This window comes from Ornithorhynchus anatinus, chromosome 1, assembly GCF_004115215.2.
Source record: "Ornithorhynchus anatinus isolate Pmale09 chromosome 1, mOrnAna1.pri.v4, whole genome shotgun sequence".
Classification (NCBI taxonomy): domain Eukaryota; kingdom Metazoa; phylum Chordata; class Mammalia; order Monotremata; family Ornithorhynchidae; genus Ornithorhynchus; species Ornithorhynchus anatinus.
In genome coordinates this window covers 18255195-18282493 of record NC_041728.1, presented here as the reverse complement: position 1 = coordinate 18282493, position 27299 = coordinate 18255195, and the positions used below count along the sequence as shown (strand labels likewise).

Below are 27299 nucleotides of genomic sequence, written 5' to 3'. Positions count from 1 at the left end.
AAGGGGGAAAATTCCTTCTCTCCTTGATTAGGGTGGGTTGTCTTGGCAGGAAGGTTAACAGAACCTGCAAGGAAAAACTGGCCGGGCTCTGGAGACCACGACCACCCCTGTCAAGGGGAGCAATAATTCCATCCATTCCTCATGGCTTTGCAAGCCTCAAATGCCCAGGGCAGAGACACCTATTTATAGGCTGTGTGACAGCTTCAGGCAGCCTAGGATTTATTTATAGCATGGAAATTCTCCCGGTGAAGGCTGGTCTGGGCCTCCCTCCCTGACCCTCTCAGAGTGTCTGAGTAGTGCTCATAACTGATACTCTCCATATATCCCAGAGAGACTCACACTTTTGAAAAGAGGAAAGGCAGATGATGATGAGAACATAATTAGAATCGATAATCCTTGTCATGCATTCTGTAGATATTTTCAAGGTGAAGATTGGTCTCATCTCTCAAGAACGAGTTAACAATAATGAAATAAATCCTGCAACTAAGTCGATGGGTATACTAAATGACCCACATGAGGTCTTTTCTAGCCAGATAGTCCTGTGATTCATTAGAATATGTTAAGAAGTTTTCACCAGCCCATAATTCTCCCCTATTAATCCCCATATATTGTTAAATCTATTCTTAAGGTCAGACTTTCTTATCCCCGTTACCTTCTCAGCCTCTCTTGTTAAAGATCAGAATTATGTTGCCTCACCTCACTTCATTAATTTCTTCTCTCTCGACGGAGCTCTTAAACCCTCTGTGCCCAGGCATGGATTCTCTTCAGACTTTTATGTGCATCGGCCCTAGACCGGTGAAAATCTCCAAGGGCTTAAGTTAAAAGCCCGTTGACAACATTCCAGGATTTGACGATATTCACCAATAAATCTTGAAAGGCCTGAGAAGGAATATTTTTGCATTGAGCATTTTTAATTCCCAGGATCTCTCTTTTACAGGGTGAGGTTGCTTCTTCCAAAGCAGTTTAAATGCCTTTTTTTCTTAGATGTCACAATGGATAGTATGTCATATTTGTCATTGACTAATTCTAATAGGGACCAGGATAAGTAAATACCACAAAAGAGTAAAGCTGATTCATCTATAATATTGGCACAAATTATTAGCAAATGAGTTTCGAAGAATTGATAGGATCCAAAGGAATTATGAAAATCATGGGGATTACTCATAAGAATAATAATAGTGATAATAATAATGGTGGTATTTGTTAAGTGCTTACTATGTGCAAAGCACTGTTCTAAGCTCTGGGGGGGGGGGATACAAGGTGATCAGGTTGTCCCACGTGGGGCTCACAGTCTTAATCCCCATTTTAAAGATGAGGTTACTGAGGCACAGAGAAGTTAAGTGACTTGCCCAAAGTCACACAGCTGCCAAGCGGTGGAGCCGGGATCAGAACCCATGACCTCTGACTCCCAAGCACGGGCTCTTTCCACTGAGCCACGCTGCTTGTAGTGTTTTTTAAATACTTATTTTGGGACACACCCTATACTAAGTGCAGAGGTAGATTCAAAATAATTAGGGCAGACACAGTTCCTGTCCCACCTGGGGCTCCTTACCCTAAGAGGGGAAGGGGAACAAGTATGTAATCCCCATTTTACTTGTCTTTATTTATATAACAATGATATTAAATACATAATGGGAGAAATGGCTATAAAATCTGCATTAAACTAGATCAGTTATAATATTTATTCTTCTCTCCTCCAGTGATTTTCATAAGTAGTCAACTCAGCTCAGCAATTTGCATGTTACTGACTTTTAACATCCTGAGTGGCAAATTCTTGGAAGCTCATATCTGTTTAAGGACATGGTACCAGATTTTCTTGGGTAGAGATTTTAAGAAGTGTTTCTCCAAAAACCGGCCTGTAACAGGATAGGTCCTTCTTTCGGAGCAGAATTTTTTACAGTAGAAAAATCCAGTTTTGAGTTCTGGTCATAAACTTCATGGGAAACATGGAATGATCAGCAAAAAAAATAAGGTCGTTTTCTTTGGAAAAAGGAACTGGTTTTGTGGTCACAAAGCATTGGTCCTCTGAGATTGACCGGGGAACTTTAACAAAGGGATTTTTAACTTTTCCACTCTCTCCTCCCCAGGCCCTGATCCCTTCTTCAGCTGCTACACTGGGGCTCCAGGGCAGTCCCTGAAATGAAATTCCACATGAAATGCCATTTTTTTCAAATGAAAGGTTGTTGTCAAATCCTAAATATATTTTACATCTGGATGAATTGTCTCTTTTTCCCATCCTGCTAATGAGCAACTATTCATAAAGCTGCTATTCTTAAGGCAGGCATTTGATTTGAGTAGGTATGGATAATAAATTACTTTTATAACCATCCTCTGAAACCCTACAGGGTACTGAAGGCAGATTTTTTTTCTAGAACACTTGAGAAGTAAAAGACACGGGAACATATATTTTTCATTTGAAATTATAAATCAGTTGTGATTTTTTTCTAAAAGAAAATATCAGAAGTGGTTTTCATTTTTATTTTCTATTATTCACTTCTTTCATTACAATTACTAATTTTCTTGTATTGATATTTTGCATGGTGTTTATAAGTCCTCCCGTGGATGACTCAAATGTTAAGTGAGCTGGATGCTTAGGTAGTAGATTATTTTAGTTTTCATCATCATTTTTAATTCATTCCCCTCTCATCACACAGAGTGCTTTTCTTAGGTTGCTGTTTTATATGAAGTTTAGAAAGGTTCTAATATGGATAACAAGCCCAGAATTTTCTAAATTCACACTGTAAGTTAAGTTGAACAAATTTAAGCTACTTAGACATTTTGAACGCACTGCAGTTTCTCAACAATCTCAGTCCCTAATTTACAGATGGTGTCAATTTAATCGATGAAATAGACGGCAAGAAATGGGGAAAGTGGGATTTTTAAGGAGGGAGTTAAAAGTCTGAAACAGCCGGTGTGGGCAATGAGCTTGGGAACTTATTACATGGTGATACCCATGCTGCATCTAAAAAGGCCTTCTGAGCACAGAAGCATTTTAACATACTGAAAATATTAATTTTCATTTTTTCCAATGGAGAAAGCCTGCAAGTAGATTAAACCCAAGCATGCAGCGTATTGCAGAGGAAATTCAGAGTGAATCAAATCCGTACTGAAGCTCAACGACTTCCTAATTGCAGATTTGATCATAGAAAGGAGACCAAACTATCCACTCCAAGAAAAGATACTAGCCAGGTAAGCAATAATTAAACCAAAAATCAGAAGAAAACACGCAACCTTTGGCATTGTAGGGAATGTACTATGATTTTGATGCTACTGATGAGTATTTACTTGTTCTGTTGTCTGTCTCTCCCTTCTAGACTGTGAGCCCGTTGTTGGGCAAGGATTGTCTCTATCTGTTGCCCAACTGTACATTCCAAGCGCTTAGTACAGTGCTCTGCACACAGTGAGCACTCAATAAATATGACTGGATGAATGAAACCAAACTGTAGGGTATAGTAGTAATATTCCACTTGCATTTTCATGAACTTTTCCAATATTTTCTTGTAAGACTTCAGAATTAGTAGATTTTAAAATGTATCCTTCATCAGCCCATTTTGACGATTATTTTAAAGGGTTTTAATAAGTTTATGGTTCTTATAAGAAGGGAGATAATAGTTAATTACTTTTCTCTGTTGCAACTGTTTCATGGTCTTCATGAAAATAAATTAGTTCTTCTTTCTGTGGGTGTGTTATCAATAAGCACGGGGGATTCCTGATTACAGGGAGGGTGGCTAGGAGCAGAGAAATGAAGATCATAGAACCGAGATTATAAACTTGAAACCTCCCTAGTGTATTGACAGGTAAAATATTTACATTTTTCCACTCTTTTAACCCTTGGAGGGGGTGCTTTTTCTAATATTTAGTTAGCCCTGGCTGCTACTAGTAAAGTTTCAATTATTTCGTTTTTCCACACTACCTCCGGTAGAAAATGCTGGAAAAATTTTTACTGCACAGATATTGACCTAGAAAGAAAACGCATTGCTTATTTCCCCTGAAACCCTTTTTTTCTTTCTCCCTTGGCATTTCTTTCTTTTTGCTGGGTTGGTGATTAGGTTACTTTGCAAATCATTAATTTAAGATTCATAAGAAACAGGAAGGAATGGTTGAGTGGAGGACAGCTTTGAATTGTCCCCAAATGCTTACCTTCAGTGAGGTCACCGGTGACAGGCCTCTGATCTGAAAACAGGTTGCCATATTCCCACCGAGGCTGAGTGCCATAGTGTCCATTTGAAAATACAATTAGGAATCTGGCTGATGTCTGAACAGGCAGATGGTTCAAAGGCAAGGCAGCCAAAAGAATCCGACCAGAGAAAAAGCAGTGGTGAAATTATAAAACTGTTTTGAAGTACATTTTGAAGAAAACGTCAACCTCGTCTAATATTTACACACACAAAACACACTGTGAAATCCCTAGGAATCACCCGTATTATAATCTAGCAGTCAATCCGTAGCATCTATTGAGTGCTTACTCTGTGCAGAGCACTCTTCTGTACTGAGCACTTGTGAAAACTCAACAGAATCTCAACAAGGCTCTTCCACATCAGAAAGTTGTTCTGAGGTGGGAGAAGACATTTTTCTCTTTTCTGTTTCGAGGTCACCGGAACGAACTTACACTTAAGACTAGACCCATGTTGAAGGGATTTGATTTACTCTAAAACGGTAAAAGCAGTAAACAGTAATGAAAAGAATGCCCTTTGAAGGATGATAGTGAGGTATTGAGCCCTTGTGGAATACTCTTTCTGTCAAGTAAACCTATAGAAGATGGCTTGGATCTGTTGCATTTTACTCAAGAGATGATGGTAGTGGTGGGTTGTTTTGTTTTGTTTGCCCATAATCAGTCCTTGAAATCCATCAGGTCAGGCAGCATCGATAGCATCTATTTGTTCTATATATCAAGACCGACCATGGCCAAGAGAGCAATCTTGCTTATAGTTTTTCAGTTCAATCTTGGTCCCTCTAGATGAATCAGTCAATGCTTGCTGTGTCGGGAGCACTGTGTTAAATGCTGGAGAGAGCACAATACAGCTGATAGGCGATAATAATTATGGTGGTATTTGTTAAGCCCTGACTGTGTGCCAGGCACTGTTCTAAGTACTGGGATGGATACAAGCAAATTAGGGTAGGCCTAGTCTCTGTCCCACCTGGGGCTCAGAGTCTCAATTCCCGTTTTACAAGTGAGGTAACTGAGGCACGGAGAACTGAACTTGCCCAAGGTCACAGAGCAGGCTTGTGGTGGAGCTAAAATTAGAACCCATGACCTTCTGACTGCCAGGCCAGGGCTCTCTCCACTATGCCATGCTGCTTCTGATCACTGCTCTCAAGGGGCTTTCAATCTAGTGGGAGAGACAGACAGCAAAAGAAATTGGAGTTAGGGGAAGCAGCAGAAAATAAGAATATGGACATATGTACAGTGGAGACGGGGTGAAGAGCGAAGTGCTAGTGGATGTGAACGGAGGTATATGGGTGACACAGGGAGGAGAACAACATCTAGGCATCTTGGAATCCAGTGGTGCTATAGTGTTGGGGTGAGAACATAGGGAAGGAGGGTTCCACTTGCGTGATTGGGCATTTTAACTGGGCAAGAACATTGCAAACGTTCCTCTTCCTCACCTCCCACCCTCAACAAAACAGCAAGCATTGTGGTCATCTCTCCTGATCCAACAGCGCTCGTAACCACCACTCCGGCAACATGCTACCCTTGGCTAGGAGAAGGGAAAGCAGAAGGAAAGCCAGGGCTCATGAATGAATTGAGCAGGAGAGAAACAATCAAAACAGCAATAGGAGGCCGGAGTGAATGGAGGTGAATGAGCGAACATACACAGGAAAAGAAAGGAGTAGCCTGTTATTGTGAATAAATTGCTGAGGCACTGGCTCCCTCATTCACCTCCAGAGAATGTTTATGCAGCTTAACGCAGGCCCACAAACCGATTTTCCCCAGTCTATCCATAAGAGCCAGGAAGATGACTAAATCTAGCCTTCAACAACATTCATTTCCTTTTCTGAGTTTTCGTCCCCTTAAACCGGTCATAAAAAAACTTGTGTGCCAATGGGCCTGCAGTATTCAGTCACCTTTTCACATTTGGCTAGCATTTCAGCATTTTATGCAATCTTATAACGGCAGTAATGAGCGTGTTTCCAAAGGGTTTGTCTTCCCAAGCATTCGAATGGCTCTTTGACACTGCCAAAGTTATTCAGAAAAAATTGCCCTTTGACAGTTGTTGAAAAATAAGTAACAATGCACTTTTAAAATTATTGGCTAGAGCACGAGCCTGGGGGTCAGAAGGTTGTGGGTGCTAATCCCGGCTCTGCCACTTGTCTGCTGTGTGACCTTGGGCAAGTCACTTCACTTCTCTGAGCCTCAGTTTCCTCATCTGTAAAATGAGGATGAAGACTCTGAGCCCCATGTGGGACAAAGATTATGTCCAACCCGATTTGCTTGTATCAACCCTAGCGCTTAATACAGTGCCTGGCACAAAGTAAGCGCTTAACAAATACCACAATTATTATTACTAGTATTATTACATGGTGTTTTTTTTTAAATTTTACAATTTTTGTGTGTGTGTGTGTTGCTTCCATCTCTTAAAACTGAAGTCCCTTGCATCCCATCCTCAGCAATGATTATTATTGCTCTTATTATTATTAACACTAATAATGATGATAGCATTTAAGTGCTTACTATGTGTCAAGCACTCTTCTAACTCCTGGGTAAATACAAACTAATAAGGTTGGACACAGTCCCTGTTCCACATGAGACTCACAGTCTTAATCCCCATTTTACAGATGAGGTAACTGAGGCACAGAGAGATTAAGTGACTTGCCCGAGGTCACAGAGCAGACAAGTGGCAGAGCCGGGATTAGAACAGTAATAATAGCAATAGTAGTCATTTTTTAAGTGCTTACTATATGTCAACTATTATTCCAGGTGCTGAGGTAAATACAGATGAATCAGGTCAGAAACAGTCCCTGTTCTACATGGGGCTCCCAGTCTAGGGAAGGGAGAACAGGTATTTCATCCCCATTTTCCAGTTGAGGAACTTGAGGCACCGAGAAGTTAAGTGACTTGCCCAGGGTCTCATCTATCAGGAATATGTTGCCTCATTGGCTTGTGTGAGTGAAATCTGGCAGAGAAAATCGCCTCCACTCTTTCCCAGTACTCACTGCAGTGTTCTGCACCACAGCGAAAAGTGTAATGATGGTCAACAGGGATGAGTTGGCATCAGGAAAGCTTTCTCTAATCTACTTCCTGGCAGTTTTACTCAAAAAAACCCATGGCTACCTTGGGTATTGTTGTGTTAACTCATCCATAAAAGGACATCAGAATCAACAACTACTTTCAAATTCCTAAAGCATATTTTTTGATTCTTATCCACTAGAAGCCTTTGGATTTTGTTGTCTCAGGTTAAATGGAGAAATAACAAGGCAGAAAGGCATATGTTTAAAATTTGTAAATACTTTGTAGCCACGTTCGAAGTTTGGGTTCTCCAGCACTTATGTTTTCAATAGTTCCACTATCTCTTAGAAAACCTGAATGATTTGATTTTGCTCTTCACACGACAGACAACACAACACTTAAAAATTAAGATTCCAACAGGTCTTGATGAGCTTCCTGAAGAAAACCCTGTTCAGTGTAATTGTACTTATTCTACCATTCATATAGTGGGTTACAGCAATGATTTTTTTGTTCCACCATCCATATAGAAATCTACAAATCATTGTCTCTGTAGAGGATTGGGCTCAGTGAGAGAAGAGAAACATTACACTGAAAAGTCGTTGACTCTGAAGTTTGGTGATTATTGTTTATCAGTGTCAACCAAATGACTAAGGTACATATGTATTCAGTATGAAATGATTTACTTATAAATTTCATTACGCCCCTACTGAGGACCAAGGATTGGGCAGATCCATCATAATCTAGCCAAGCACAGGCCCTATTCCAGACAGGACTTACATTCTGAAGTAAGAACAGATATACTCCTTTTATAGATGAGGAAACTGAGGCACTGGGAACTTAGATTGCTTGCTCACAACAGTCTAATGGCAGAGTGCCTGTCCTCTCCCTGACTTTTCCATCACTGTGGACGGCGCTACCATCCTTCCCGTCTCACAAGTCCGCAACCTTGGTGTCATCCATGACTTGGCTCTCTCATTCACCCCACACATCCAATCCGTCACCAAAACCTGCCGGTCTCACCTTCACAACATTGCCAAGATCCCCCCATTTCCTCTCCTTCCAAACCGTTATCTCGTTAGTACAATCATTCATCCTATCCCGACTGGATGACTGCATCAGCCTTCTTTCTGACCTTCCATCCTCCTCCCTCTCCCCACTTCAGTCTATACTTCACTCTACTGTCCAGTTTACCTTTCTACAGAAATGCTCCGGGCATGTCACCCCCCTCCTCAAAAATTGTCAGTGCTTCCCTATCAACTTTCGTATCTAACAAAAACTCCTCACTCTTGGCTTCAATGCTCTCCATAATAATATAATTATAATGATAGTATTTGTTAAGTGCTTACTATGTGCCAAGCACTGTTCTAAGCGCTGGGGGGGATACAAGGTAATCAGGTTGTCCCACGTGGGGCTCACAGTCTTAATCCCAACTTTACAGATGAGGGAACTGAGGCACAGAGAAGTGAAGCAACTTGCCCAAAGTCACACAGCTGACAAGTGGTGGGGCTGGAATTAGAACCCATGACCTCTGACTCCCAAGCCCGGGCTCTTTCCACTGAGCCATGCTGCTTCTCTATCACCTTGTCCCCTCTTACCTCACCTCCCTTCTCTCCTTCTACAGCCCAGCCCACACACTCTGCTCCTCTGCCGCTCACCTCCTCACTGGGCCTCGTTCTCGCCTGTCCCACTTTCAACTCCTGGTCCACATCCTACTTTTGGCCTGGAATGCCCTCCTTCCTCACATCTGCCAAACTAGCTCTCTTCCCTTCTTTAAAGCCCTACTGAGCGCTCACTTCCTCCAGGAGGCCTTCCCAGACTGAGCCCTCCCTTTCCCTCTTCCCCTCCTCCCCTCCCCGCTGCCCCGACTCCCTCCGTCTGCTCTACCCACCTCTCCACCCCACAGCACTTGTGTATATATGTACACATTTATTATACCATTTATTTTATTACTGCTGTGTATATATCTATAATTCTATTTATTTATATTGTTGCTATTGATGCCTGTCTACTTGTTTTGTTTCATTTTGTTGTCTGTCTCCCACCTTCTAGACTGCAAGCCCGTTGTTTGGTAGGGATTGTCTCGATCTGTTGCCGAACTATACTTTTCAAGCGCTTAGTACAGAGCTCTGCACACAGTAAGCGCTCAATAAATATGATTGAATGATTGAATGAATGAATGAATGAAATCAGGTTTTCTGGGTTTGTCCCAGAGTCTTTTCAGTAGGCCATGATGCCTTCCTGGGTAGTTAAGTAATAACTGTGGTACGGGTTAAGCACTTACTATGTGCCAAGCGCTGTTCTAAGTCTTGATTACAAATTCTTACAGATTGTTCTATTGGACAAATTTCAGTTGAGGTAATGATAGGAATCATAAATCAATTAAATCTATTTTATTGAGCACCTACCATATGCAGATCTCTCTATAAATCTCATGGGGGAATTAGTAGACATAATCCCTGCTCTGTGAATAGAATAGAATTACTTTTATTGTTCTGAATCTGAATCTTTTATGTTCTTTAAGCACAACGGAGCTTAATTTGAAAGTGGAGGAAAGTTGACTTGGGAGAATCGAACTAAATGGAAAAGGCAGGTCTGCCCTTAGGTGACAAATGAATGACATAGCTATTTGAGATTCCTTTCACTCTTGTGAGTGTAGGAAAAAGCATTTGTAAGTCATTTATTATAGTCTCTGCTTCACCCTCTAAAATCCTTGAGAGCAGAATTAAGGGTTACTTATCAATCAATAAATGGTATTTATTAGAAAATAGAACATAACAGATGTGCCCCCAAATGCTTTCTACAGTGCCTTGCACAATGTAGGTTCTTTACAAAAACTATTGATTGATTGGAAATATATGTGTAATTGTAGTCAGTGGTGGTACTTATAGAACTGGCTGTTGTCTGGTGAATTTATGATGTGGGTAAACAAGATTAAATATTTCACTGAATTTATAGAGTATTTGCTCCCTCTTTGTTTCATTTGGTGCTGGGAAAACCCAGTCAGAGCAGCAGGGCATGACTAAAGTTTTTTCTTTTGAAATGGAACTATAAAGTCTTTCCACAGGTGTTATCCAAAGATTTAAAATGCTTTAAAGCATTTCCAAAGCTTCCATGGATTTATCCTTCTATTCATCTTTGAGATATTGAATCATAAGCAGCAATTTTCACTGTGCCCATGTTGCCATCTACAATGGCAAGGTGTCTAAATGCAAATTTGAAACAATTTTGATATCGTACACTGCGGTGGGTTCTCACCTCTCAAATTTACCTTTCAAACTGTGATTTTCTAGTTGATATAACTTTGCGGTGGCAAATAGTATTGTACCCTGTTTAGAGAGAATTTAAGCAGTGCACAGTTAAGGGAGTAATTGTACAGATTTCTGTCTTTTTTCAGTTATTGGATATTTTGATAATTTAGAAGAGAGGCTGTCCAAAAGACAAGAGGAGGAGGAGGGTTAGCAAATCCTTTAGGGGTAATAATAATAATTAATAATTATGGTATTTGTTAAGCACTTACTATGCGCAAGGTACTGTTTTAAGTGTGGGGGTAGATACAAGTTAATCACTGTATCTACCCTGTCCCTGTCCCACACGGGGCTCACAGTCTTAATCCCCATTTTACCGATGAGGTAACTGAGGCCCAGAGAAGTTGAGTGATTTACCCAAGGTCACACTACAGACATGTGGTGGAGCCAGGATTAGAACCCAGTCCTTCTGACTCCCAGTCCCGGGCTCTATCCACAAAGCCACACTGCTTCTCTTGGGGTAGTTTGGAGGAGATGCAGCCCCGAAAACAGCAATAGGGGCCCAAAATGTAAACTCTACATTTTTGCCAGGAACTGGTGGTGAGAGATTAATGGGGATCTGCTAAGAGATCTGCGAATCTGCTATTCATCTCTGTATCATTTGTTGGCCAGCTCAGCTCTGGGAAGATGTTCCATTTATGTGTAATATTTGTGGTATTTATGGGGTAGATACAATCTAAGTAGATCAGACACAGTCTCTGTCTCACATGAGGCTCACAGTTTGAGGGAGGGAGAACAGGAAGCAACATGGCTTAGAGGAAAGAGCCCGGGCTTGAGAGTCAGAGGTCATGGGTTCTAATTCTGGCTCCTCCCCTTTTCAGCTGTGTGGCTTCCGGCAAGTCATTTAACTTCTCTGGGCCTCAGTTACCTCATCTATAAAATGGGGATTAAGACTGTGATCCTCACGAGGGACAATCTGATTACTCTGTATCTACCCCAGCGCTTAGAACAGTGCTCTGCCCATAGTAAGCGCTTAACAAAGACCAACATCATTATTATTATTATTATCCCACTCTTGCTCAGAGACCACGTGGCCCACCATGCAAAATACTACTAGTTGGTACTTGTGATTAGTTGTGAAGGAAAAAATGATCCACGGAATATTCCAGAGCCTAAGAACCTGAGCTAGCCTATCCGCTTCTTTGGGGCAGGGATCTAGTTTACAACCTCCACTGCCTTCTCCAAAGGGCTTAATGAACTGCACTTCATGGAGTAGAGGCTCAATATGTGCAATCAATCAATCAATCAATGGTATTTTATAGCGCGCTCAATGTGAGTAGAGAACCGTACTAAGAGCTGGGGAGAATATAGGATTATAGAGTCAGTAGACACATTCCCTGTCTACATCGAGCTAACTGAGGGCATTCTCACCACCCAGGAGAAAAATGAATCATGCTACTTTGTTCAATTAATCAATCAATTGCATTTATTAAGTGCTTACCGTGTAGAGCACTGAACTAAATGCTTGGGAGAGTACAGTAAAACAGAGGTTTTAGACCTTTTCCCTTCCCACCATGAGGTCACCGTCTAGATAAATATCTTAAAAACGATCTACTAAAATTTAAGTTCAGAAGTAACATAGGCCAAGGAGGGACGTCACTGCTGTGGATAGGGAACATGTCTACCAACTCTCCTTTATTGTACTCGCCCAAGAACTTAATACAGTACTCTGAATATAGTAAGTGCTCAGTAAATACCACTGATTGATTGATGGCTCATCTACGGCCAGAATACTGGGCACGATCATACATTGGGCTGAACTAATAGTGACATTTACTCATTTACTACGTTTTCATTTTCTATAACTGAAATCAGACTTCTCATTTGAAGTAGACAGTGGTAGTGTGAGCCCCATGTGAGAGCGGGACTATGTCCAACCTGATTTGTTTGTTTCCACCCCAGCGCTTAGTACAGTACCTGGCACATAGCAAGCACTTAATAAATATTGTGATTATTATTATTACTACTTTCAACGGTAACTCCATAATGTGTCAAGGGTGTATTTTTTTTAATCTCATTTAGAATGGTGCACTGTTATTTAATTATGTGTTCATCTTCCTAGACTTCCTTCATAATAATAATAAAAATGTTGCTATTTGTTAAGCACTTACTATGTGCAGAGCACTGTTCTAAGTGTTGGTATACAGGGTAATCAGGTTGTCCCACATGAGGCTCACAGTCTTCATCCCCATTTTCTAGATGAGGTAACTGAGGCACAGAGAAGTGAAGTGACCTGCCCACAGTCACACAGCTGCCAAGTGGCAGAGCCGGGATTCAAACCCATGACCTGTGACTCCCAAGCCTGGGCTCTTTCCACTGAGCCACGCTGCTTCCCAGCTCCGCAAATATTACCCACACATCAATTTAGGGGTGAAACAGCCTGACAGAACTATGTGACCCAGCAATTCAGAGCATCTCTCACCTTCTGTGGACAGCGCAAGATACGAGTACAATGGAATTTGTTGCCACAGTTCCGCACTCGAGGAGTTTACAATCTAATAGGAGCTGATCAGTGGTAAAGGCCCGTGAGGAGCACCTTCCAGGGTGGACAGAAGTGAGGCTTCTCCACACAGTAAGCGCTCATTCAATACCTCTGACTGATCGATTGGCAGGCTTGGCAGGAATGTGCCGGCTACTCTGGGCAGCGATATCTGGAAGCAGTGTGGCTCAGTGGCAAGAGCCCGGGTTTGGGAGTCAGAGGACGTGGGTTCTCATCCCGGCTCTGCCACTTGTCTGCTGTGTGACTTTAGGCAAGTCATTTCATTTCTCTGTGCCTCAGTTATCTCATCTGTAAAATGGGGATTAAGACTCTGAGCCCCACATGGGACAACCTGATCGCTTTATATTCCCCCTAGCGCTTAGAACAGTGCTTTGCACATAGTAAGCGCTTAACAAATACCATTATTTTAGAGAAGCAGCGTGGCACAGTGGAAAGGGCACGGGCTTTGGAGTCAGAGGTCATGGGTTCGAATCCCAGCTCTGCCACTTGTCAGCTGTGTGACTGTGGGCAAGTCACTTCACTTCTCTGTGCCCCAGTTACCTCATCTGTAAAATGGGGATTAAGACTGTGAGCCCCACGTGGGACAACCTGATTCCCTTGTGTCTACCCCAGCGCTTAGAACAGTGCTCTGCACATAGTAAGCGCTGAACAAATACCAACATTATTATTATTATCTCAACTTCACCACTATAGTGTGGGCACTTTGTTCATAAATGAATTTGGTATGTTAATCCTTGCATCCCATCAATCAATGATATATAGCGAGCATTTACTATGTGCAGAGCACTCTACTAAGTGGGAGAATACGATGATCTTTGCTCTCATTCATTCAATATTCATTCAATAGTATTTATTGAGCACTTACTATGTGCAGAGCACTGTATTAAGCGCTTGGAGTGTACAAATTGGTAACTATCCCTGCCCTTTGACGGGCTTACACTCTAATCGGGGGAGACAGACAGACAAGAACAATGGCAATGAATAGAATCAAGGGGAAGAACATATCATTAAAACAATAGCAAATGAATAGAATCAGGGTGATGTACATCTCATTAACAAAATAAAATTTCATCTCTCAGTGAGATGAAAGTCCTGCACCCCTACCTAATAGCTCATTGAGCTCCTGAAATCTCTGTGACTGATCGGAGGCTCAGTCATGGTTTATGATGGGAAACTCACCAGCACCGGCCTCGTGAGCAGGGACCTGGTCTCGTCGGCAGATCAGGGGTCCAATACCAACCGTGCTTTTTGCGCAATCGAATAAGGTAGATTGACTAATGTAAGGACCATCTCTAACTCTGACTCTGGAACTCCCTCATTAAATTTAAAATGTTTTCTCACCCTAAGGAGGTCTTCCCCCTGACTAAATATGTCCTTTGACAGCACAGTCTTAAATACATGATTCAACTAACCTTATTTTTGGACCACAGTGTTGTCTGGCATGGTGAAAATAGTACATTGCTTAGGTAATAAAATCTTTGAGTTTGACACTTTTGTCCCCAAACTGTAACTTTTTCTTCTTTACAGTGAATAAAGAATGTGTCTGTTTCTGCAAGGTATTATTTAAAAAAGGGAATGCTGAATAGTATGCATCTGTTTCTTTGAAAAATGATCCCTCTTTGCCGTCGTTATACTTTCTGATTAGATTGAACATGACATGAATATTCATAACATTCATTTAACAAAGTACACCTTAACACATGTTGCTCTACCAAGTGATATATTATCTGTATTAATTGTTTAGATAGCTAATTAGAATTGATATATGTTGAAATAAGCTGATACATGTTATGGCTCGTACTGTTCAAGAAACTTATCTAATTTTGAAGCATAATTGAGTAGGAGTAAAATGAAATAGACACTTAATCACTTTGGTATCTTTGGTATTCTTCCCAGGATTGCTTGTTGCTATGCATCCGCAAGATCTGAAGTATCTGGAAATGAATCTGCCAGTTTCCTTCGTAGAGCTCAGAGTTCTCCCCTTGAGTGCACTGCTCGGCTCCTTGCGCTACGACGATTTCATTCCGATTGACTGTAGCTGCGGTGTTTCGTCCCTTCTCCTCTGAATTATTGAAACATTAAGTAGCAAATTTCCCAAGTGCACTATGGGCAGGTTGGATATCCTTTGAGTTCAATTCTCATTTTTGGCAATTAAATTAACATTGTATTGTGTGTGAGCATATCTCTAGTGTTCATACCAACTTTCTTCGCCACACAATTAGCCTTTTGATTGAATCAGGTCATTACACTATCCATAAGTAGAAGTCAATTTGCTCTTTATGAATTAGAAAATGTCGATTAACTTCAAAAGAAGGAATTCTGAGTCGATTTCTTAACTGGAAACATGCTTACTGAGGTGTTTGTCAAGAACATGTATCTTAGTCCAGGTATGATAATGAGAAGCCCAGACCAATTTGTTTTGGAAACAGATTCAATTCTCAGTCTCCCTTTTAACTGGAATCTGAGGGATGGAATAAATTCTCATGTTTGAATGCATTCTGACCTAAAATGTATTTTGAGTTTGTGAAGGGACCTTGCTGGCCAAATATAGAATTAAACCAGAATGCGGAGTTAAAAATAGGAGCATACTGCATCGGAGCTGAACCCAGAACAGTGAAGAAACCCTGAGATAAGGACAAAAGAAAATCTGATCTTCCCTGATGTCATATACTTTTCCCCATTAGACTGCAAGATTGCAGGGCACATGGTGCTGGGATCACCTTCTTGACTCATCTTCTAAATAGTGCATTCCAGGAAAAGTTCAACATGAAAAATCAGAGTTTATTTTTATTGTTAAAAGTTTCTTCTAAGTGGCTTTTAAAAGTTGCTTTCATGTGAAGTTTTTCAAAAGCCAGACATTTATTCAACGTTAGGGAACTCCCTAAATGTGTCTCTTCTGTACATAAGACATTTCAAAGTTGGTAGGTAAATGGATAGTGTTGTGTTTTCTGTATTGCTAGATTGTCTCAATGTTGTGTTTAGATTTTGGATGCCTTTAGGTCCGTTGTCCTGCCTTATGCTATCAAGTCATGGCCGATCCACAGCGACATCACGGACACATCTCTCCCAGAACGCTCCACCTCCGTCTGCAATTGTTCTGGTAGAGTATCCATAGAGTTTTCTTGTTAAAAATCCTGAAATGCTCTACCCTTGCCTCCTTCCGCACAGTAAACTTCATTCTCTGCCCTCGACGCTCTCCCGTGCTGCCGCTGCCCAGCACAGGGGAGACATGATTTGTAGTGGATGGCCATCCACTGGCTAGCCACTGTCCAAGCTAAGAATGGAATGGGTATTCCACTGCTTGACCCTCCCTCCCATAGCCGAGACTGATAGAGTACTGGAAACTCTCCAGGTGTGACCCTGAGAGGGTTTTGGGTCCTTTAATCTCTGGCTATTGTATTCCTTTATGACAGAGGACTCATTTAAATATAAGATGCTAATTATGAAACATAATATTACAGCCTGGACCACAGTTGAGGTGTTCCATGTCAGAGATACTTTGAGGATCATGGTGGATGAGGAAACAATCCACACTCGAATTGGGATCGGATGAGAATAATGGTGGAAAGTCCACTCATCAAGAGATACCTCTAAAGTGAGTGGTTTCTTTTTTTCCCCATCTTTTTTTCATGCTGGTTTTCCATTTCCTCATTATTTCCCCTCCTGCCTCTTTCCCTGCACACTTCATCTTCTCCCCCCAATCTTTTCTCTCCTTTTGGAACAAACCCCCAACATGCCCTTTCCTTCCTGAAAGGAGAACCCCTCTGCCCCCACCCTACCCACACCCTAACACCCCACCCCCCCAGCTCTTTCTGTCCTCTATCAATCCATCGATGAATGATATTTCTTGAGCATTTACTGTATGCAGAGCCCTGTACTAAGCACTTGGGAGGGATGGAGTCCCCCATGGACATGTCCACGACACGTATCCCCGTCCTTTCCCTCCAGCGTGGACAAACCTCTCAATGCCTATTGTCATTTCCCTCATATGCACACCTCTGCTCCAACAAGGTGATGATTTGGTTTCCAGAGGCTATGCCGCTGTATACCAAAGTAGATGGAATTCAGCTGGTATCCTCTCCATATTCCTAACAGCCTTTGGAAATGCAGTAGGTTTCTAAGTCTATGAGAATAATAAGCTTGAAGCTAATTCTCTATATGATTAAGATGGCTAGTTTAATGATGTTGTTAGATTATGAGCCCATCAAGGGACAGAGACTGTGTCTAATTCCTGACTTTGTATTCTCTCCAAGGGCTTAGTACAGTGCTCTTCACCCAGGAATCACTTCATAAAAACTACTACTACTGTTTAGGCACACCATCATTTAACTTGTTGATTAAGCTCACATCTCAGTCATACTTATTGAGTGCTTACTGTGTGCAAAGCACTACATGACGAGTAGTGCTTTCTTTGTCCATTCTTTTTTTTTTTGTCCACTGTTAGGCCACCAGAAAAAAATAATCATGCAGTTTTCCTTGTATTCAAGATGTTCATACTCTTGAATATAAAATGAAAGGCATGTGAAAAAATCAACTCTGCTACTTCAGGTTCTTCCATTTCAGATAGGATTTGACCCTTATAGAACCCAAAAGCCTTTTGACATTGTCTCATACCTGCATACAGTAAAAGGACCAATTAATTCTCATTTTTCAGAGTAGAAGTCTGTTTCTGACTGAAAATTAAAAGAGTGAATTTTGTTTGTGTGTCCCAAGGACCTATTTATAAACAGAATTAAAAAAAAATTAGAGGAAATGATTCCAACTTATCTGACTTTTCTCCAACCTTCAGTGTTTACATTATCTTGGGTTTTAAAGGGAAAAACTTGTTTGCTTTCTTTTTTGCACTAAGAAATGCATGAACAACTGTTTAAAAACTAGGCCTCCAAACCACAAAATATGTTTGGTTTTTCTGCAGCTTTTTCCTAACCCACTTATGTCAAAACAATCCAGATCAGCCTGGTTCCAAAGGCTGGTAATTTATGATAGATCAGCTTACGAAGTAAATATAATTAACTAAACATTTTAAGTACGTACAACTTGAGAATCTGTCCAAATTGAGCAGGTCTTGTTTTTTTTTTCCTATCTTTTTGATGTTTCTTGGTCATTTTCCATCTCTCATTAGTATTTCTTATGTGAGTTCAATAAGTCAATCATTTTAGTGAATGGGCATGAATTTTTCACTGCCATGATCTAAAATTAGAAGTCCAGAGTTTCATTTTGTTTTATTTCATTTACAGAGGAAAGGGTGGCAAAATTCCAAGTCATGGAAACTGGGAAGATGTGAAATGCTTTTTAACTGAAGGAATCATATATACTCTGATAGAAAGCGGTAAGTTGTGTATTATCGCCACGAAGTAGTTTCAGGATGGTGTAGAGAGGTGAAGTGCATTATTCAACCCAAGCAGTAACTAGAGTAGCTTTTTTCACTTTTTAATCAGACTGCAGTCCACAGAGAATGGTAATACATTTCCCCCCATATTCTCCACATTTGGGAGCCACAGTATACGGTTTTTCTAGATTGAAGGCCAAAGGATCCTGAAGTGGTAAATAATTTACTACAGGCATCAGAAAATGTGCTTTGGGCTTTTAAGGCAATGCCAAAATGGATAGCAACATTTTTGCTGCCAATGACAAATGTGTTTGATTTTGCCAAGGGCATGGGGCAGCCTCTGTCACTGAAGATTGCCATCAAATTGGGAAATATCAACTATTTCAGGCCTTTTCCACAGGAAGCATTGATCAATCAGTGGCAGTTACTGAGTGTTTACTTGGTGCAGAGTATGGTGCTAAGCTCTTGGAGAGAACAGTACAGATGTAGACACAATCCTTTGCCCTCAAGGAGCTTACATATAGAGTTTCCGCCCTGTCCACAATGAGTTTATAGTCTAGAGAGGGAGATGGACATTAATATACATTTATACATAAATTTCACATATGTGTAATTTTATTATATTTTATACATAAGTACTATTAGGCTGCAGGTGAAATGAGCATCAGGTACTTAAAGGGTACAGGTATTGTTTTCTGCTTAAGTGGAAAAAAGCAAGCATTACAGTTGATTTTTTTTTTTTTAAGGCCACAAAAGTTCCATTTTGGTAAATTGCTGTTTGTGGGTCTAATAGAGCATTCTTAAGCCCAGACACCATGACTTCTAGGTGAGTGCATAAAATTGACTCATGTCTAATTGATAGTCAATGATTAAAAGCTCCTTGAGACCAGAAATTGTACTTTTTCCACCTCTCTTTTAACCTACCATATGCTGTGCAGTCGGTAGATGCACAATAAATATTGTTGGTTTTGGATTCATTCTAAAGGAGTTTTAAAGAAAGGAAAAGCAAAGTTTGAGTCAAGTGGACAGTTGACAGTTTCCTAGTTGACAGTACCTGGAAACCTAAGAGGTATGTGGACACCTATTTGAATAAGGTAGGACACACAAAAAGGCACAACATGTTCTCCATTATTTGGACACTTCAGGCAAAAAGGGAGTTGTGAAAATAACTTATCAGTAAATGGCAGCTGGGTACCTGGCCTCAATATACCACAGCTATCTTTCCAGAAAATATCATCTTTTAATGGTCAAATAAAAAAGTCAGAGCAGAATCATTCACATATTCCTAACAATTTGTGCTTCGTTCTATGAAAATGAGAGTCCATTAACCTATACGGAAGCATTAATGTACTGTTATTTTTTTCCTAGGAGATGATTTGAAATAGTATTTAGCCACAGTTTGACCTTTAGAAAAGATTTATTCAGTGACTGTATTCATTTGCTCTTTTTACCGATGTGTGTACATGCATTGTTCTTCATTGATCTGAAAAGAAACAGAGGGACTAAAGCGAAATGCACAGGAGGCTTTTGAACCAATATATGGTTCCCGTCATGACTGGATGGGGAAAGTCCAAAAGACGATCTGAATGTTTCAAAGTTTTTTTTTCACTTTGGAAATTTCAGGTTTTGCTGTATTTTACCTGAGGTTTGATAACTGATATTTCATTTGTACTTCCTTTCAGTTTCCAATCAATTAATGTTTTTGTTTTGCTGTAGAATTTTCCTCCTAATAGACAGGTAAGTGTTTGTGATCTTGGATTTAGATTTTCTCTGACGATGATTAGAGACGAACACACATATATGTCCAGGAGTAGCTACATAAAGATTCACTTTTTGACTTCAACACTATATTAAGCAACACACAACAGTGTGTGTTATGCAGCAGTGTATTAAAAGTGACAGGAACAGTTTTGTGAGATAGAAACATGTAAGTTTCCAAAGTATCAGAAAATTAGGTTTGATATTAGCTTTTTGACAGTCCAACAACTGCTTTAACATGCAACTCTATTCTGTAATACAATCCATGGCATTAATTTATCTGTAACCTCCAAAGTCCACTCTTACTGTAGGAAAAAAAAAAGATTATTTATTTTGTTGAAACTCTCAAAAAAGGGTAGGAAGATGCAAAAACATGAATGGGATAGAAACAGTTTTGGTTTTTTTTCCTTTCTACTTTGCAAGTTTTCCTAGGTAAAAATAATAATGGTAATTGTGGTATTTAAGTGCTCATTAGTACTGAATAAAGTTCTGGGGAATATAGAGAAGCAACGTGGCTCACTGGAAAGAGCCCAGGCTTGGGAGTCAGAGGTCATGGGTTCGAATCCCTGCTCTGCCACTTCTCAGCTGTGTGACTTTGGGCAGGTCACTTCTCTTCTCGGTGCCTCAGTTAACTCATCTGTAAAATGGGGATTAACTGTGAGCCTCATGTCGGACAACCCGGTTACCCTGTATCTACTCCAGTGCTTAGAACAGTGCTCTGAACTTAGTAAGCGCTTAACAAATACCATTATTATTATTATAAAAAATTGGGATTAAGACTATGAGCCCCATGTGGGACAGAGACCGTGTCCAACCCAATTTGCTTGTACCTACCCCAGGGATTGGAACAGTGCTTGGCACAAAGTAAGTGCTTAACAAATACCACAATTATTAAGCACTTGTGTGTCAAGAACTGTTCTAAGTCCTGGGCTAGATTCAAGTAATCAGGGGCACCACATGAGACTCACAGTTTAAGTAGGAAGGAGAACAGGCATCAAGAATAATGCGAGCTCTTAAATTAAGCTCATTGTGGGCAGGGAATGTGTCTACCAACTGTTGTGTTGTATGCTCTCAAGTGCTCAGTACAGTGCTCTGCACACAGCAAATAATAAATACCATTGATTGATTAAAAACAATACTATAGATAACAGCAATAAGAAAATGTGTAAGCATGTGACAATGGTTCTTAAAGATTTTTATCTAACTGGAGGATAATGTGACACTGCAAAGCAATAAATCTAGACAAACATTCAGTATAAGATTTGTTTTTGTCCAAATGCTGCTGACTTTTTACTTACGGATGCATGTATTTCGAGGGTCGGGAGGAAGGAGTTGATTCTCCTCTTGGCTCATTCTTGGATTCTAGCTATAAGGGAGGTCTTATTTGCTGTAACATTGGGCTCCATATTAAAGGCTTGGCAACATACAACACAAGCATGTGCCACATTCCCAAGGTTCTTATTATAATAGAGGAAACAGATATGAAAACATTTACTAATGGGATAAGTAATCAGAACAAATAATTTGCACATATGAGCATAGAGATACTGAGAGAGGGTGGGCATAAATACACTCTACAAGTGCTATGGATGGCTAACTGTTCTGAAAACCAAATATAAATTTGAAAAAAAGAAAATATTCTGTAGTCGAGCAAATCCAACCTTAATGCTAAAGAAACATACAAATGTCCTGTGCAGTTAAAGCTCCTCGTGGTACTTATTCTATAATTTAACTAAGAGGAGTCCTGGTAAGTTTACAAAACTTCAGGGAGAGAATGGTAAAAAGGGATGGTTCTCGTACTGAATGTAATAGGTATAAAGGCCCTATAATTCATTTATAAAGGATTAGAAGGTATCTTGATTTAACCTTGTTGCTTTTAAAGTGTTTTGGTCATTTTCATACAAAATAATTGATCCTCTGGTTTCTCTGTCCTTGTCCCAATCATCCCAAAGTCACAGGAATATCCAGGAGGCTGCTCATTACTTGCAGGAAGCTTTAGAATGTAACTTAGAGTGACTTGATTCTGAAAATTTCTCTAGTCTAATGCAGCAGGCCTACTCATCCAGCTACTCAGAAGGGGTGGAGAGAAGCCAGCTCCCTATGGATAAAACATCATCATGGTCCAAACTTGAGGAAGTCACTGCCGTAGGTGAAATGAGTTGGGGAAAGGAGGAGGGAACGGGGGAGAATTCATTGCTCACAATCTGAACGGATTTTTTTCCTCGAGATTTTGCGCACTGATCAAAATGCCACAGTTACCACCAGGTTCTCAAGAAAAACAGAAAAGTTGTCTGAGACATCCTCTTGCTGGTAAGAGTCTATGCCAGGGTTCTTCTGAATGCATTCTACTGTCTTCTTTCCCCCTATCTCTCCTGTCCTTACATCATTTTTCACCCCCAGCATCTCTTTCACTTCCTATAACGTTTAACCCAAATGTGTTTACGTGAGGTGTGTCTGGATTGCTTTGGGAGCATATAAGCTTTTTCTCAGAAAGATTTGCAGTGTACAATTGTTACATTCAACCAAGAGTGAATAGTTTTCTAAATTACTATCAAGGAGGGATTTATGGACTTCTGAACTGTGTATATTTCTAAATCTATCTGCAGGACAGACCTCGTTACATTTTTCATATTTCCTCTTATGAGAATCAATATTTATGGTCCTAAAAGGCAAAGCAAATTTAGGTTTAACACATACAATGTACATAGATTCAGTTCTCCTATAATGTGAGGATTACATTTCCTGCAAAACCCTCCATTAAAGAGAACACAAAGTCTTAGTATCATCATGGCAGATACTGCCTGTATCACACTGTTTCCCAACAGGCTTGTGTTGTCAGAAGAACATTTCCTAATTCCCTAACAGCATTCCAGCCAAAACACGCAGTGAAAACACCACGGGAGGACAGTGCATTTAGTCAGGATTTTTCCAAGTTGGTAGAAGCAACTGAACACCTGGGGACAGAAGGTAAAGCAAATTTTTCACAGACAGGCACCTTCAAAGAAACCTTTGCATCGGTGCATAATTGCAGGGGAAGACTCCTGCATGGCCGTAACACTTCGTTACTTAGCACCCATTGGAGATTGTAATCATTTACTCCTTGCCAAAATCCTTGGTAAGGCTGGCTGATGTCATTCTTTCTATTTCACATACGGGAGGAGAAAACAAAACACTGAGCTGCTGGAATCGTCCAGTAGTGATCTCTGACTTGTGGGAGAAAGGAACTATAGATTTTCTCAGCTCCAGGCCTCCTATCCAGTTTGGCCCATACTAAACCAGAATGGAGGCCACTGAGAGTATCTTGTCCTGTTCCAGAGCTATGTCAGACACCCATCAGGGCTAGATGTTACTGGTTGCTTGTATAGCCTGTGTCAAATAATAATAATGTTGGTATTTGTGAAGCGCTTACTATGTGCAGAGCACTGTTCTAAGCGCTGGGGTAGATACAGGGTAATCAGGTTGTCCCACGTGAGGCTCAACAGTCTTCATCCCCATTTTACAGATAACTGAGGCCCAGAGAAGTTAAGTGACTTGCCCACAGTCACACAGCTGACAAGTGGCAGAGCCGGAATTTGACCCCATGACCTCTGACTCCCCAGCCCAGTCTGTTTCCACTGAGCCACGCTGCTTCCCATGTACATTCACTCTCTTGAACCCCATTAATTTTTCAACAAGCATAAAAAAGTCTAGTCCACTATTGCTCTATTACTCCTTGACATTAAAATCGGGGAAGTAGGAAATTTACCAAGAGCTGAGAATTCATTATTAATAACTTTTATGAGCATCTACAATGCAGAAGTTGCAGGTAGTCCTTACCCACAAAGAACTCATAATTTAGGGTGAAAAACAATGGCTACTTTCCTCCCCCACATCCTGCTCTCTCAGCTTTTTCCGACTAATTAATCTCACCCATCCCAGTTCTAATGAATTAGGTTCCTAGTGGGAACACGGTTGGTAGGAAAGGGAGAGTGGTGCGATATAAACCATTCACACCACAATCAATTTCTTCTCTCACCTTTCTTGGCCAGAAAATCTTCAGGACTGGATGGAAACTCATCTGTCGTTCACAATGGGAGACCGCATTATCATCAATCAGATGAATCAGACTGCATTATCTTGGGCGTTCCTCTGACTGTTTGGGAAGAGCGTGGAACCTAGAGTGTCAGACATGGTGAGTATTACACAGGTTTTCCTTAATGGAAGCCTTTGCAAGAATGCAATTTGCATTTTAGGAGAACTGTGGATTTAGGCTCCATCATTAGCACCAACTTGTACTTATCCACTTGGAGCTCACACCTATAAATTCTTTCAGCATCTGTCTCCCCTCCAAGATGATAAACTCCTTTAGGGCAGGATCATGTTTCCTAACATTTGTACTCTCCCAGTGGTCTTGAACAGTGCTCTGCACCCAGCTAGGCTGTGGACTGATTAATTCTGTGCAATTGATTCGGTTCCCACTCTACTGCCTCAGTGCTCTCCATAGGACCCATGCAGTTTTTGAAACAGTCTCAGTTTCTCCCAGGATTTAATTCATACCATTGGAGAAGCTGATTCAGTATTCTGTATTTCAGAAACAAACCTGACTTGCAGTAATCTATGCAGAGAGCCTTGTTTGGATTTAAAAAATCCATTTTAACTGCTTTGAAATCTTGATTATCCAGTGTTTAAGAAATACTGGGTATTTTGTAAAATTCTGTGTCCCAGGCCTGCTCCTATTGAACATTTATCCACTTCACTTGGTGGGGGGGGAGGAGAGAAACAAAAACATAATGGCATTATAATTTCCAAAGCAGCTCCTTTTGGAGAGATTTAAATAGAACAGTAGCATGAATGTTGGGATTACTGATCACTATCGTAATTTTCATAGATATCACGATGAAACTTTTTATACATATCTTATGAAACTATTTTGAAAGAGGCATCTACTATTTTTTTAAAAAAGGCTTAATAGCCTTTTATCCTGTAGGTAAATGCAGGGATTTTTCTCTTTAAGTTTTTAAAATAGTTATGCTTAAGTTTAAATATGTCTGCTTTCAGCCTTAGGAGGGAACAGCAGAACCAGTGTGTTACCTCTCCTCAGGGAGCTTTGAATTCACCAGACCCAACCCTGTTTGAGCGTTCCAAAAATTATGCAGCAAAGTGGGACGATGATGCAAGTAAATATACTTTTAAGGTTGGCTGTTGACATGACTTGGATAATCTTCCTGGAGGAGGTGGGATTTTAGGAGGTCTTTGAAGATGGGGACAGCTGATATACAGTGCTCTGCACACAGTAAGCCTCAATAAATGCCACTAATTGATTTAATATACCTACATCACTCCTCCTGTACACATCTAGAATGGTGCTACAACCATCCCGTCTTTAGAGAAAAACTGGGGAATACAAATGTCCCCTTGATGCCTGGCTAGACCGTGGACCTGGGAGTCAGAAAATCATGGATTTTAATACTGACTTCACCACTCATCTGCCGTGTGACCTTGGCAAGTCACTCAACTTCTCTGTGCCTGTTACCTCATCTGTAAAGTGGGGATTGAGATTATGAACCTCTCATGGACAAGGGACTGTGTCCAACCCGATTTGCTTGTATCCAGCCCAACGCTTAGTACTGTGCCTGGCACATAGTAAGCATTTAACAAATACCATAATTATTATTATCTCAGCCTTATGATGGACTTACAAAATTTGGAAAGATTGATTATCCCTGCTTTGAAGGTACTCTTGATGTTGGAGGAAAAACAAGTCAATCAGTGGCCTGTATTGGATGTGTACAAAGATCACTATATTAAGGAAGCACTTGGGAGAGTACAGTACATTCAAGTGGATAGATTTGATCCCTGACATCAAGGAGCTTTCAATCTAGTGGGGGAGACAGATATTAAAATAAATTACAGATAGGAGGACAGGCAGCAGAGTATAAGGGTATGTTCTCCCATGCTGTGGGGCTGGGGAAAATATATCAAAGTGCTTAGGGGACACAGAAGGAGTGAGACTAGGGAATATACAGTGACATAAACCAAGCACATTTGTTTATACAGGGATTAACACATGCACAGTGGTGGGTGACTGGTGTTATTAAGTCTAATAATGCCTCTTTAGCATCAAGTGATCACTTGCAAATAGTTTAAAGAGAAAGGAATGAGAGGTCTTGGAGACGATAATGAAATCAGAGGGGCCTCATGAGGGAATGAGCTTCCTGAGGAATTGGGTGTTTTAAGTAAGGCAAGCAAAGGGACCCAGATCTGAAACCTTTGGGAAAATCAATCAGTGGTATTTAGCACCTAACTGTGTGCAAAGGACTGTATTGATTGCTTCGGAAAGTACAGTGGAGTTGGTAGACAAGATTATTACTATTAATAGTATTAAATGTTTACTGTGTGCTAAGCACTGTTTCAAACTCTGGGTTAAATAGCAGTTAATCAGGTTGGACACAGTCCCTGTCCCAATAGGAGGAACAACAGGTATTAATCACCATTTTAGAGTTGAGGAAACAGAGGCACAGAGAAGTGAGTTGTCCAAGTCACAGCAAACAGTAGGCAGAGCTGGGATTAGAACCCGGGTCATCTGACTCCCAGGCCCATGCTCTTTCCACTGGGCCACACTGCTTCTCAGGGAGATTGCAGTCTACAGGACAGACAATCGCAGTTAGTGGATGAGAGGTGGAAAGGAACATTTGAAGAGGTAGGAGGAGGTTATTTGGTCATTGAAACTAATGTCAGATAATGTTTGCTGTAAAAAGAAGTAAACAATGGTGAGTGAGTCGAGTAGCTCAACGCAAGAGACTCATTACTTATTGGAAAGAGCATGGGCTTGGGAGTCACAGGACATGGGTTCTAATCCCTCTCTGTCACTTGTCTGTTGTGTGACCTTGGCCAAGTCACTTAACTTCTCTGTGCCTCAGTTACTTCATCTGTAAAATGGGGATTAAACGTGCAAGCCCCACGTGAGACAACCTGAATACCCTGTATCTACCCCAGTGCTTAGAACAGTGCTTGACACATGTAAGTGCTTAACAAATACCATAATTATTATTATCATTATTATTATCCCAGGACCTAACTACAGCATAAGTGCAAATAAGGGGGAAGAGGGCCGTTCTTAAGACACATCTGCTTACCTCGAAACATCGCAGAACCCAGGAGACTCTCAGCAGAGAGACCTCTGACCCCATCCACTGCTTCAGAGCCGTGGGGTTCAGCCCAGGGAGCTGAGGCAGTGGAAGGCCGAAGATGTAAAATAAG

General features: G+C 40.8%; 3 long non-coding RNA genes across 5 annotated transcripts in view; all 3 read left to right on the top strand.

Moving 5' to 3' along the window:
* Positions 1-15145, top strand: part of LOC103164881 — a 60759-nt gene extending 45614 nt beyond the window's left edge. Inside the window, exons 9-10 of one of the 3 annotated variants that reach the window (XR_484374.3) lie at positions 3039-3189; positions 14870-15145. This is a non-coding gene — a long non-coding RNA (uncharacterized LOC103164881). Of the gene's footprint in view, positions 1-3034; positions 3190-14869 lie in introns of all 3 variants that reach the window. The other 2 variants (XR_003763929.2, XR_003763986.2) reach the window with 2 other exon arrangements.
* Positions 15146-15734: 589 nt separating this feature from the next.
* On the top strand, positions 15735-18755 carry LOC120638237. The gene is made up of 3 exons (XR_005659795.1): positions 15735-16073; positions 16435-16568; positions 18211-18755. It is a non-coding gene; the product is annotated as an uncharacterized LOC120638237 (long non-coding RNA).
* Positions 18756-21135: 2380 nt separating this feature from the next.
* Positions 21136-25282, top strand: LOC120638294. The gene is made up of 4 exons (XR_005659886.1): positions 21136-22209; positions 22288-22370; positions 24089-24231; positions 25098-25282. It is a non-coding gene; the product is annotated as an uncharacterized LOC120638294 (long non-coding RNA).
* The last annotated feature ends 2017 nt before the right edge of the window (positions 25283-27299 follow it).